Below are 13822 nucleotides of genomic sequence, written 5' to 3'. Positions count from 1 at the left end.
ATACTATCTTCAGATTCATCAAGATGTATGCATTAAACATGTACAGCTTTTGGGTATGTCAGTCATACCTCAAAAAAAAGTAGTGCAATAGAGAACAATAAAAATGAGTGATACATAAAAGAGAAAAAATGACAAGTGTAGAGAAATAACATGTAGCTATTTAAAAAGAAATATTACTATTTATCCCTCAATTTTTTTTTTGTTTTGTTTTTTGTTTTTAGTTTTTTTTTTTTTTTTTTTTTTTTTTTTTTTACTGGTCTCTCTGCTGCATGGGTATAAGCAGTCAATAGAAAATAATATCCAAACTTGGCTTTCCTAAATTGTAACTCAAATGATACTTGCAAAACCAAGATACAGGCTTACAAATATATTATAAAACCTCACCTGTAATCCAGGAAACTCTTCTTTTACTTCATTTTGAAGCAGATAACATATTTTTTTAAATATATTTTTCAACATGGAAAAAATATTTAACATGTCTTATTATAAAACCTTTGCAAGCCATTAATTTCTATTATAAATATATAATATTCATGCCTTGCAAATATGTATAACTTTGATTAATGTGAACATATTACATATATGTACATACATAAATTTGATTTGGAGGGGAGGTTGCTAGCAACATTTTGATAGCTATTACACTTACTTTACTTTTTTCATATCTTTTAGTTTTTAAAAATCTAAATTGGTAGCCTAATTCTGAAACGTTCCCTTAAACTCAAAGCTATGAATATTAAACTGACATACTTCCCTGGGCCTATGCTAAAATTCACTGAAAACAACCCAAATTAACATAACTACTTGCTCCAAGAAATTCTTGTTCTTGAGAGAGAAGATCGAACCACCCAAAATAGCTTGCTACAGAGACTGATGACTGCTGTGCAAGACGCACTTCAAGATCTTTCCTTTACTGTGCCCACCAGTCTAAAGATTTAATGTCACAATTTCTCTCTAATTCAACGAGTTTCAAGTCCTTGATGGATCACCTTAAAATCACATGTTTTCCAGACCTTAAAACAATATAACTATCTTCTGACTTCTCCTTTTGAGGACTACTAAGCCTACGTCGAGGCAATGTTATATTTTACAGCAATAATGAACTTAACATTTTTTAACAGAATTATCTGAACCGTGTTCTGTAGAATTGAGAGTCAGCAGTTCAAAAGAAAGCATCTGAAAATATGTAAACTATTTATTATAATGGTGGTTATGGTAGAAATAGCCATAGCAGAAGTAGAATTCATATTGGAATAACAAGCACCTCACACGCTCCCCTATCTCATCAGAATTACAGGATTCATACAAGCCACACTATTTTTCAAAAATATATATACATATACATATAACATATATATATTGATTTGTCATGTTTTCATATTCTCAAAATATAATGCATCTGATAATTTGAAAGTTGTATTGACTCTTCTGGATTCTCAGAAGGCTGTTACAATTTAAATAATGATAAAAATATACGTGGGTTCTTAAAGGACATAGAACTCTTATTTTCCGTGTTTTAAGGTTCTTATTTTTAAAAATGTAATGAAGTAAGTAAAATTATGCCCATTTTAAAAACATGAAACCCAAGACTCAGAGAAATTAAAGGTACTATGTCAATTAAATTCTTTACATTCAAAAGCCCATTTTCATTGTTCCATGCCAGACTATTCCTTTAGTACAATAGGGAAGCAGCAATTTACTGCCTGGAATGACATGTCATTTAATATATTGTAGCACTTTTTATAAAATAAAATAGAACATTATCACATTTGTATATTTCAATATATCTTAAAATAAGTGTAGCATTTTCAACATATTTTTATTAGCACTTATTTCATGGTGAAATCATCTGTCTATATGTTTGTTCCCTCAAGCTCTTTGTGAATAGAGATTGCATACCAATCACTTTTATATCTCTTTCACTGAACTATGTCTGGAAAATAGGGATATTATAGGGAGACATATGTGTTAGTTGAATGAATAAATGAGCAGGAGTTCTGAAAAACTTGAGTGCTTAATTACATATATTATTTATTTTTTAAAAAATAACTGTGAACATTTTGAAAATAAGATAAAATGATTTCTTAATTAATTTTTCATATTGGTTTTTCTTACAAGGAGTTCCTGTATTTCATTCCCTTTTATCCTGTAATGGTCTTTGTTATGCATGTTTTACTTGAAAAGAAAGTAAGCCCAAGTAGGGGATCAGTAAAAATATAGGTTACTCACTGCAATAGAAGGGATATCATAACTTCCAGTTCTGTTTTCTGCTGAAACCTTCAGGGCAGAGAACAGCTACTACAGTTAATTTGCAAACTGAGCATAATGAAACATTCATGATGGGTCTCAAATGATTCTTTTTGTGAAGCAAATACATCAACTCTTGTATGCTTCATATGAAAATTACAGCCTAGTTCAGGACAGAGTCTACATTAAACAACCTGAACCTCTAGAGTAATGAGAAATGTCACGTGTTCCTGTTGGAAAGGAGCCAGATACTAGAAACAACACTTCACAATTATTTTAATAACCAAAAGTGGCCTAAATCTCTGTTCTACAATTTGTCTGCCCACAAATAGCAGGTCCAAAGAGTTTTATTGAGTCTAACCTGAGCAAACCAATCTCGTTAAACTCCTTCAACTTCTCATTCCCTTTGCTTCCTTCTCTGCTTGAGAGCACCACACTCAGCCTTGGGTTGCCCCTGAGGGCTTGTAAAACGCTTTCTTGCCTAGTGGACCATGAATACACACACTAGCATTTTTGTATCTCTTGAGCTCCATAAGGAGACCAGAACCTTTCTCAACCTTTCACTAATACTTATAAACTTGACTTGCCAGGCTCTGCTTGTTGAATCCTTAAGCAAACGGGTGGTCTTGCTGACCTGCTGAGAATCAGCTTCTTCTGGGAGTAAACTACTTACTAAGAAAGGGTTTTCATTTCTTCAGGTCGCCAGTTATAATTGGTGCAGTAATGGTGCCCATGTGAAAGATTTAAAACAACTGATAAAATTCTTAAGTGGCAAGTTAGTATTCTAAAAGAATGCATAAAACCTCCTTGAGTCTCTTAATTCACTCTTTAAAAATTTTATACCTCTCTTCTCTCTCACAATAATCCCATGAGAATCAAGAGGCAGATTATTATTTCATAGACAAGAACATCGAAGCCTTATGCTCAGTCGTAATCTTACATGAAGTATATCTTGATTTATTTTTTTAAAAAGATTTTTGTGATTATAAAATTATTGCATGGTCATTATGAAGCATTAGAAAAACAATGAAAAAAAAAAGAATAGAATCCTCCTTAATAAACCCAACAAGAGATATACAGTAAATATTCTCATGGCTTTATATATTTATACATTTAATTATGAACTTGGAGTTGTATATTTTATTCACTTAATAATGTACTAGGGGTAATTTCTGAAATTCAAACTCAATTTTGAGAACTTAATATTTAAGAGATGCAAAGTACATTTACTTAATTCAAGCAATATAATTTTAACAAACTTGTTGAAGCAAAATCTTTGTAAAGAACTCTTTGTAATTAACTATGACTATTTCTTCTGAGTACCAACAGTGATTTAAAAGGCATGCACATGTACTATCAAGAGTCTTAACATTAATCGTCAGATTATTTTTATGAAAATTTAAAAAATAAAAATACTCCTTTATGTCTCTATAAAAATGCTTGTCACTTAAAATGTTGCAAACTCTGGATGTCTTCATTGTTTTAAATCCTTGCCAATATGATAGGTAAATAATAATAAATTATTTAGATTTGTATATCTTTAATGGTCTTTGAAATAGAACATTTCTTTTTAAATATTTATTGTCATAATTATTTTTGTGCATTGTTTGTTCATGTTCTTTGGTCATTTTTTTCTTCGGAGCACTTGTATTTTAATTTATAAGCTCATCAAAGTTCTAAAATACACGCTGTAAATTTTTTTTCCAGTTAACTGTGGACTTTTAAGATCATTTCATTTCTGTTTTTCTTATGTTAAAATCATCAGCATTCTATTTATTTATTTATTTGCTTATTTTTTTCTCTCAGGAATTTTATTGGTCCTGGGGAAAGGTTGGCTGGCAGGCTGCCCCTGCCTCCTGTGGAGAGTCCCACAAGCTCTCACCGATTCCAGTTGCCATTGATGGGCAGGTTCACATGCTTGGGGGGAGGAGGCCAGGAAGGCCTTGAGCTTGGTCCGGGCATGGAGGCAAGCCACGTAGGCCGAGAGCAAGGAGGCCAGGCAGCCGGGGGCCAAGATCTGTGATTCAGAAGCAAGTTCAGCAGGTTATAGAGAGCGAAGGAGATCTGGTTGCCCACGATGAAGGCCTGGACCACCTGGTTTGGGACAACAGGGCCTCAAAAGGCTTCAGGTGCTCCGGCAACTCCTTCACATAGTTCGCCTTGCCCGCCTCGTAGTTGATGTAGATGAGGGTGAAGTATAAGCAGCGGAGGTCCTCTGCGGTGTCATTCGCCACGTCTACCAGGGCCGCCTCCCGCTGGTCTGCCCCATACAGCCTGAGGGAGCCGCCCAGGTGGTGCAGGATGACATTGAACTGGTACAAGATGAGGTCTCCATCCTGGAACTTGGGGAGCTGCGGTTACAGACAGAAGGCCAGGTCTTCATGGACACCACATCCTCCTTCCAGATTTGGCCCTGGTCACCCAGCAGCATGCGCGTGGCCTCGCAGAGCCCTTGAACAGGGACGTCGACGATGGTGTAGGGTGGCATGGTTGTGGTGTAGACAAAGACAGCGGCGGCAGAAGAGCGCCGGCATTTATTTTTATTGTTCCTTTCTTTTTGTTTTTATGTTTAGAGGGGAAACTTTTCCAGTTCCAAGATCAAATAAATGTTTACTTAGATTTTTTTCAGCACTTTTATTGTTTTGCTTTTACATTTAACTTTCAAAGCCATCTGGACATATATTGGCTAATTGGACAATATAATAGTATTTGTCCAGAACTGTTTATTGGTTGATTCATTATACGCACACTCGTTTAAAATGCCACATTTATACAAAATGGCCTATACTTGTCTAGATCTTCTCCTTAACTTTATGCTGTGTTCCAAGTAACTTATGTTAATTCTTAAATCATAAACATCAATTTAAAATAGTATGTAGGATATTAGTCTTCATTCTGTATACTCAACATTTTATCTGTTTTTCGATTCTACTGTTTTTCCATGTGATTTTGGAAACATTTTTTACTATTAAAAATAATTCATTGGAATTTCAGTGCTATTAAACATATTCACTATTTTGGTAGAATTAATAACCATGTGTTTGTACCTTTTAAATCTAGAAAGGCAAATTAATTTCTAATTATTTAAATTTGATATTTCTTAACTTTGTAGTAGATTTTTTAAATCTGTTTTATAATTCATTAATGTCCCTTATTTAGATCATATTTAAGTACAAGTTAAGTAAGTTCATCCTGTCTGTGATTTTAATAATATTTCTATTTTAAAGATGTTTGAATTAATATTTCAAGACTCAACCTTTCCAATAAATTGTTGATCCATATTCATTAGTTTATCTAACATTATTACTTTGAGGTCAAATATTCATTTAAATTTAAACCAAGACAAAAATGATTTCTTCTTTTTTTACACAAATAATGTCATCACCTTAGGAGGTCGTCCTTGACCAATGTAAATAAATACTTCTCTAACACTATACGACCTACTGCTATTATTTTTTTTACCAATATTATTCTGCTTTAATTTTCTTTTAAGTTATATGTATTATCTAAAATTAGATTGCATATTATATGTGAATCATATTCCCCAAACACACTTTTGAATATACACTACTCGAATATAGGAACTTTATCCTTCATATCGGTTTCTATAGTTCTAATAACAGAGATTCAAACAGTTGTTATTAAATTATATTTTTAAAAGAAAAAAATGTGTATTTATATCTATTTGTCATTATTTGCATAGTATCTCTACATTTTTTTAAAAAATGATTTTTTTTGTATATTTATTTTTAAAATTTTTGCCTTTACTTTCTTATGAGTAACAAACAATCTTCTCATTGTTTCTTAATTTTTCCAACTATGCTAGTATCACATTGATTAATACTTATAATTCTAATTTCTAACCTTTTTTTAAACACTTTTTTTTTCAATCTGTCTGGAATTTCTAGAATTTTCTTAAACAGCAGTGATGGTAGTGGAGATCCTGATCATGTTTCAGACCTTGGGAAAATGTCTTTCTAGTTTTCTGCTTAAGTTTCATGTTTACTTTATTTTGAAATAGTCTTCTTCACTTAAAAAATGCTTTTGATAACTCATTTAAAATTTTAATCACAATATTGTTTATTTTTTTCTTAAAAAATTTTATTGGAAACTGTCTAGATAATCATAGTTTCTCTTATTTGACCTACTCTTGAGATAGTTTGTGTTAATATATAGCTTAATTTCAAACTATTCTAAAAGATATGAGATAAATCCTACTTTATCACACAAATCACGTGCACTTTCTTGCTATATTTTGTTATCAGAATTGCACTAGTTTGAAACAATAAATTGAAAATATTTTCTTCTTTTTGTAGTTTGGAATAGTGTATACAATAGGAATTTTGTTCTTCAGTAGTTTAAAATTTATTATCCCTAAAAGGATGCTTAGTGCAGGAAATTTTTCAGATAATATATTGATGCATATTTCAGTTTATGTCCTTGCCATTGATCTATTCGAGTGTTACAAATCTTCTTAAATTATTATCATTATTATTTTAATTTTATTTTATTATTATTTTTGATTATACAGTACATTGGTTAGATATTTATATAGTTTATAAACGATTCCCCTGATTGTTCTCTCTCACCTCTGGCTCTACACTTAGCCATGACACTAATGCTAGCTACATTCCCTATGCTGCAATCCCCATCCCTGTGACCATCTATCAATTACAAATTTGTACTTCTTTAACATTTCACCCCTTTCTCCCATCCCCTCTACTCCCCTCTGGCCATTACCAGATTGTCCTCTATATTTGTGAGTACGTTTTTGATTAGTTTGTTCTTTTTGTTCCTTAGATTCCACATATAAGTGAAATCATATGGTATTTATCTGTCTCTGTCTGACTTATTTCACTCAGCATAATAACTTCTATGTCCATCCATGTCATTGTAAATTGTAGGATTTCGTTTTTTTAATGGCTAATATTTCATTGTATATATGAACCATAACTTCTATACCTAATCATTTGTTGATGGGCATTTAGGTTGCTTCCATATCTTGGCTATTGTAAATTGTGTTGCATGAACACAGGGGTGCATAGATATTTACAAATTATGGTTTTGGTTTCTTGTAGATAAATAGCAGAAATGCAATTTCTGGGTAAAAAGGTGTATTCATTTTCAATATTTTGAGAAACCTCCAGACTATCTTCCATAGTGGCTATACCAATTTGCAATCCTACTAATAGTGTATAAGGGTTCCCTTTTTTCCATGTCCTTGCTAACACTTGTTCTTTGATTTATTCAAGATAGCCATTCTTACAGGTATGAGGTGATATCTCATTGTGGTTTTAATTTGCATTTCTCTGATGATTAGTGGCATCTTTTCATATGTCTATCAGCCATTAGTATTTCCCTTCTGGAAAAATATCTGTTTAAGTCTTCTGCCCATTTTTTAATTGGATTGTTTTTTGTTTTTTGTTTTTGTAATTAAGTTATATGAGTTCTTTATATATTTTGTATATTAACCTCTTATCAGATATATCATAAACAAATATTTTCTCCCATTCAGTGGGGGAAGATATTCAGTTGTCTTTTCATTTTGTTGATAGTTTCATTTGCTGTGCAAAAACTTTTTAGTCTGGTATAGTCCCACATGTTTATTTTTTCTTTTGTTTCTGATACCTAAGGAAATATGTCAAAAAATAAATCATTAGTAGCAATATCAGAGAGATTACTGCCTATTATTTCTTCTAGAAGTTTTATGGTTTCAGGTTTTACATTTCAGAATCTTTAATCCATTTTGCCTCTATTCCTGTATATGGTATAAGAAGGTGGTCTAGTTTCTATTTTTTTGCATGTATCTGTCTATTTTTCCCAACACTATTTATTGAAGAGATTGTCTTTATCTCATTGGATATTCTTACCTTTTGTGTCATATTAAGTGAGCATATAGGTGTAGAATTATTTCTGGGATTCCTATTCTTTTCCATTGATCAATGTATCTGTTTTTATGCTAGGACCACGTTGTTTTGATTGCTGTAGACTTGTAGTATAGTTTGATGTCAAGTAGTGTGATACCTCCAGCTTTGTTCTTTCTCAAGATTACCATAGCGATTCAGGGTCTTTTATGGTTCTATATAAATTTTAGGACTATTTATTCTAGCTCTCTGAAAAATGTCATTGTTTTTCAATAGGATTGCATTGAATCTATAGATTATTTTGGGTGGTATGGCCATTGTAATGATGTTGATTCTTGAACTATTTTTAACAACTTGTATTACCCATAAATTCATCTATTTTTTTAACATTTTAAAATAGTTTTATTATACAAATTATTGTTTCCAAATTTAAAGTAATGCCTCACTTTGATTTTTTTTCTTTTATTTAATGTGGGGTGGTTGTGCTTTTCTTTATTTTCTAGATTAGATGTGTTATTTTATTATTGATTTTCCATAAGCAACCAATTTTTATTTTTTCTAATTTTTACTCTTCCCTAATTTCTTGTTTGTTTGTGTGTGTGTTTGTTTGTTTGTTTTTCTATGTATGCAAACATGTATTTTTGAATATGTTATATAGTGAAGTTATGAAGAGCACCAGAGTGAGTTTGAATTTAAAATGTTGCACCATCACTTGTTAGTTATGTGACCTGTGTAGTCCACTGGTCTGTACCACAGTTTCCTTATATACAAAATAGAATAATAATATTGCTTATTTTATAAGCTTATCATGAGACATCCATGAGATAAGACGTGTGAAGAAATTTCAATTATATCTTCATATAATAAATGGTCAAAAATTTGTCATCATGTTTATTATCTTCCTCCTGGTTTTTAAAAGTTATTTTTCTGAGTTTCATGTGTAAAACACTTATTGCATTTATCTTTCTTCACATCTACTTTTTCTTAGTTTGGAACTCTATTGTCAATTCTTCATTAGGGTTATCATCTCTGATCCCCAACCACTTAATCTCAGGTAGAATTAAGCACTCATATCCCTACATCCCCATTAAACTTTATGCTTGTATTTTGCAGCTAGTGCAAGAGTTTATTCCCTTTTTTATAAAAAGAGTTTACTCTTTTTAACTCTTTAATAACTAGAAATAAAATGTTTGGAGCAAGAGTTTTATTTTATTCAATTTTATGACCGTAGAATGAAACATAATTAATTATTCATTATAGTAATACCCTGAATATAACATCAGTTAAAGAACCAATAATTTGCTCTACTTACTTAGAGAGTAATACATCATATTGATATAGATATAGGAAAAGTATAATTATTTCATAAGAAATTTACTATTTAATTAAAAAATTAAGGTTATCTTAAGTTGAAATTTGCTATAATTACCTAGTGAGTACATAATTAGATATCTTGAGAGTAAAAGCCTTCATTTGAAAATATTAAAAAGTTGTTATATTAGAGAAAATGGCTATAAATTAGAGGAATACTTTATGATAGTCCCTCAATATCTCTCAGAATGGTGTTCTAATTATTCCCAGACCCATTGATTCTTTGTGTTTTGCCAAAAATTCATACTGTGTTAAAACTTTTCATTTTTTTCTCCAAATAATAAATCGAAGTCTTAATATTTGTTGATATGTCTTTGAATAGCTGTCTGTTTATAATTTATTTTATTAATAGGAACATTGTCTTGAATGTTCAGTATCTATGTTTTGATTTAGTTGAGCCTATAATATAGAAGTTAAATAATAGATCTTAAATGACGTTTTCAACCATTTATTTTTATGATTTTTTGACCTAAGCTTCAACTGAAATGAGAGTCAATAAAATCAGCTGTAATATAGTAAATAAATAAATGCAGTGGTAAGAGATTAAACTATTTATGGATCATTAATACTAGCTCACCAAGTTATGATGAAATATTGATTCCTTACTATCATAGCAGATAGATTGGAATAGGTATTGTCTAGTTCTTAAAAATACTTTCACTTAATGTATTTTTAAGACTATATCAATCATAAAGTTACAAACTCTAACTAGTTTAAGATATTTTTTCTATAGATATATAGAACAGCTCATTTTGTATCCCATAACATTAAGTTAAACTAAAATACTGATATATCCTATTAAGAGTTTGGAAACATTTATATAACAAAATAACCTATAATTATAAAATGGTACTTATTAAAACAAAAATATGATGACTCATGTTCATAATATATGAAACATTAATGGCATGTAACAATAAAGTCAAGAATTAGGAGATATCTGGAGTTTTAAATTTGATCTCTTCTTCATCAGATTTACCTATTTTCTAATAACGAGTGAAATTCAGTCACAGATATCTTCCTAGAACAGTAGGTGAACTCTCTCTAATAATGTTCAGAATCCACATATCTACTACATATACAATTCTTATGTGTTAGTATGATAGATAATATGCTACATTTGGTATATCCTTTTCGATTTATTAAAACAATATGACTCTCATGGACTTTAAATTTGTCTTGCGTATTATAGTTTTTTTGAAGCAGGCTACTCACCAGAATTCTCTCTTGGGGAACCTTCTTTCTGAACACTTTCTGATTCTCATGCTCCCCTTCCTTTGAACTTTAGGTTCCACTGACTGTTCATATAACATATTGTAGATTTTTAAAATACATTAAAGTTTAAAGTAATAAACAAAATGAAACATATTCCTATCACCAAAATAATATTCTGTATTGAGCAAGTTTCTTAGTCGCAAATGACAGAATTAACTTTTATTACTTTAAACCTAATAATAGTACTTCAAAGGATTTTAGATAGCTCTCTGAGTCAGTGAGAAGACTTGAATAACAGATTGGAGACTCTGCTTCCAGTAGAAGTATTTGGAACTAGTCCGCTGAACTGTCCTTATGTGGAAACAAATTACTATGGCTGCAAACATCACAGGGCACTAATGACAGAATTCTTTGGCATTTCTGTGTCAGGGATTAAATCTTGTAACCACTGTTGCCCACTCCCCTCACCTCTTAGAGGCAGGTATCCATGAGGCCACTCTCAAGAGTAAAGCGGAAGCTCTGTTCAGAGCATTGTCCATCATTCTGTTCTTTCTAATAAGGACGTGGAAAGCTATTTCATACTTTTTAATAGTTGAATCCATCAAATGAGTGTAACATAGTTAAAATGGACCCCTTACTTTTCCCAACTTTATTCGATTTTTCTTTTTGCTGTTGAAAACTCTTTAAAAAAACATTGCTGAACATTTTAGCATTTAGGTATGTTTTCGTGTAAATTGGTAGGTCAGTGGGAATATATATACATATATATTAAATTCTTAGGTGTGTTACTAAATGCATACCAAAGAGTCATAACAATTTATATATATATATATATATAAAATTTATTATTATGGATGTTTCTTTTCATACTTGCAAACATTGATGTTATTATGGTATACAAAAATGCTGTTTATTTTAAGAATTGCTAATATCTGATTTTTATATTAGAGTTTTTAATGCTCTTGGTATACATTTGCTTTATTAAAGGAAATAAACCATAGGTTTATCATATTTTCAGTTGTTTCAGTTAAAGGAATGATCTATATTTTAATTTATATTAAAATGAGGTAGAGTTTCGGTTTTCTTTTTTTCTCCCAAACGCATAGTCAATTATCCCAGTCCCATTTATTGATCACCAAATCATCTGTGATCCCCAATAAATCTGAAATGGCTCATTTAAAATGCGTTTATCTGAATGCTATTTTAAACTATCTGTATATTTGTTTTCTAGGATCGCTCTATTAATCGTTTTATGATAAACTTTATTTGTCATCATTATCTATATCCTATTATCTACCTTTGTTTTTTCCCTCTACATTTACTGTGACTGTCTCAAGCCATTCCTCTATTTTTATTTTTAAACATGTTCTTCTTTTTAATGTATCAATCATTTATGTAATATGCTATTTTTCATCCTCAGTTCCTAGCATTATAATCTTCCTTTTCCAGCTCTGGTTTTCTATCACTATGCAATTGATACCTTTTTCTACTGAATTTATATCCTCCTATATTTCATCTAAACTAAAAAACACTCAAGGGAAGAATTTTTCCCCCTCTTCTTGTTTTTTTTTTTTTTCCAGATGGATTTTTCCTTTTTTATTTGACTATACTCTTTATTTTTTCTTATTTATTATAATAGTTTGGCTACCTAATATTTCATTCTATCTTTTTTATGTTTAATTTAGAGAGATGTTTTATTTTGTATGAACATAGTATAAATAGTTTTTTTTCACTTAATTTCCATCGTTTCAATTTAATCTGAGAATTGCATTTCTTTCCTTATATTCAGATATACGTATATCAATATATCATGTTTTTTCACACTTAAAGATCTTTCTTAGGTGTGTGTGTGTGTGTGTGTGTGTGTGTGTGTGTGTGTATTTAGGGTGAGGCTGGAATAGCCTTTACTCTAGGGCTAGGTTAGCCCCACAGCTAAGACATGATGCCTCCTTCTCCTTCATCTCCATTTGATGGCCCAGATCCTCATCAAGGTGTCTTTAGACCAGCACATTAAAAAAAAAAAAAAAAAAATTGAATGATTCCCAGTCTTATGTAAGTTTTTGTAGTGGTTTAAGTTTAGCTTCCTGTCAATTGTACTTTCTCTTGCTGTAACCTCTTTCCAAACTTCATAGAGTCTTATCCTATGCCTGTACATGTTGGTATTCTGATATTCAAACAAAGATTTGAGAAGATGCTTATACAAGAGAACTGGAGCTCTTTTACTTTTGTTTCCTTTTTTTTTTCCCTTCTGGTAAATAGACTTCATACTTTTTAGCAACCTTGGATTCCTAAGCACTGATCGCTAATTCCTTAATTTACCCAAACTGCTGAATGCTTATCATATTGACCCTTCTGTACTAACATCTGAAGTAGCTTTCTGGCCAAAAAGCTTAGCTGATGAGTAGGGTCGCCTTGCTTGCTTTCCTTCTGTTTTGGTTAGTATCTTGCCTTGCTCATTGGCCAATGTCTAAACACTCTTGTTAAATACATTCTGTCAAATTAACTACTTCTTTGTTATTTATTTATTTATTTATTTATTTATTTACTTATTTACTTACTTACTTATTTATGTATTTCCTGATGCATAAGCAACTTTTCTAGTTGTTGGTTTTTTATGGGTAACTCCTAATTCCTAGATTTAAATCTGGACTTGCCACTAAGCAGATGCATGACCTGGGACAAATTATTTAACTTCTTGCCTCTATTTCTTCATGTGTAAAATGAGACAAATAATAATATTTACTTGTCAGGATTGTTGTGAGGATTAAGTGAGTTAATGTTTGAAATTTGTTTGGAAAAATGTCTGGCATATTTCAAGCTTTATGGAAGGCAATAACCGAAGCGTCAATGGTGAGAAAATGCATACACCATCAATACCAACACTGAGCAAAGAGCTAGTGTGAAAACTGCTACAGTGAAAAATACAACATTGAAGTACAGCATGCTACTAGTGATCATTGTAGGAAAGGCTTCCCTGAAGAGCTGATATTTGAGATACAGTCTCTTACAAATTGATATTTGAGGTGAAGTTTGATATAACAAATTACTCTGATTCTCTCATTCTTTGAAACAGAATATTACAAATCACTATGTTTATTGCTTATTTTTTTTAAAGTTTTATATTG

At 31.0% G+C, this 13822-nt stretch overlaps 1 pseudogene; it reads right to left on the bottom strand.

Moving 5' to 3' along the window:
* Positions 1-4125: 4125 nt before the first annotated feature.
* Positions 4126-4735, bottom strand: LOC107502274 (annotated as a pseudogene).
* Between the last annotated feature and the right edge of the window lie 9087 nt (positions 4736-13822).

This window comes from Rousettus aegyptiacus, unplaced genomic scaffold, assembly GCF_014176215.1.
Source record: "Rousettus aegyptiacus isolate mRouAeg1 unplaced genomic scaffold, mRouAeg1.p scaffold_m13_p_11, whole genome shotgun sequence".
Lineage (NCBI taxonomy): Eukaryota > Metazoa > Chordata > Mammalia > Chiroptera > Pteropodidae > Rousettus > Rousettus aegyptiacus.
This window is presented reverse-complemented; position numbering and strand designations above follow the sequence as displayed.